The sequence below is a fragment of the Trypanosoma equiperdum genome (genome assembly GCF_001457755.1).
Source record: "Trypanosoma equiperdum strain OVI genome assembly, contig: ctg_641, whole genome shotgun sequence".
Taxonomy (NCBI): domain Eukaryota; phylum Euglenozoa; class Kinetoplastea; order Trypanosomatida; family Trypanosomatidae; genus Trypanosoma; species Trypanosoma equiperdum.
In genome coordinates, this window is record NW_027124578.1 from 11,231 (window position 1) to 12,273 (window position 1,043).

Here is a 1,043-nt window from a genome sequence, read left to right on the forward strand (position 1 = left end):
AAAACTGTGAAATTCAAAGTGATCACTGTTGTTTGTTTTTCTTTGTTTATTGTACCCATGTGAGAAGTACCAAATAAAGCAATGAAAGCAACAACCCCAGCAATAATAGTAATTAGTAATGAGAAAAACAGGAGAGATAATAAAAGAACTTTGAAAAAAAAAAAGAAAGAGAGAAATAAATACAACAAACAAAACACAACATCAATAAGAAGTAACAATAAATATAATAATAATAATTATAATAATGGTAATAATGATGATAACAACAACAACAACAACAAATGGCCTAAAGGATGTATCACAGAGCTAACAACTTCCATGCCCCATCCAGAAAAAACTTCCAACTTTGGGCCACATAATGCAAAAGAAGTGACGTAAGAGGTGAGAAGAAAAGAAGGATTTAAAAAGAAAAAAAAGTAAAAAAGAAGTAAAAAAGGATTACGGCAAACAACAACGATGAAACCATTGGCCACCTTTTCAAAGTAAGTTTTATTGTTTTCATTTTTTTTTCATTTTTTTAATTTTTTTAAATCTTTCTTTTCTTCTCACCTCCTTCTTTGGCATACCTCCTGCCGCGGACTGTCACCTTTGCAGAAACTGGCAAGGTACTCGTCCTTTTAAAAAAAAAAAAACAATAAAAGATCAAAAAGAAAATTTTCGACTTTATCGAACTCTTTTACATGCACCATCAGCTGTGCTTCATTCTATCATTAAATATTTTTCTTTTTTTTTGTTCTTTAAATATTACTCGAACACGTCAATAATTCCCAACAACTGCAATTGAGCCTCACAATACGCCTTGCCTCCTGTTACCGACACCGATGCGACACAACAAAGCCACATGTATATATATATATATATATATATATATATATGACTACAAATACGAACACAGAATTTTTTTTCAGAAATCAGAGTAAAAACGTAAAAAGAAAAAAAAAAGATGTTAGTAAATAAGGTTTCCCCCATCACTATTAGACGCGCCCTTATATTATACATAATTTCTTCCTAAACACACAAACATATATATATATATATATATT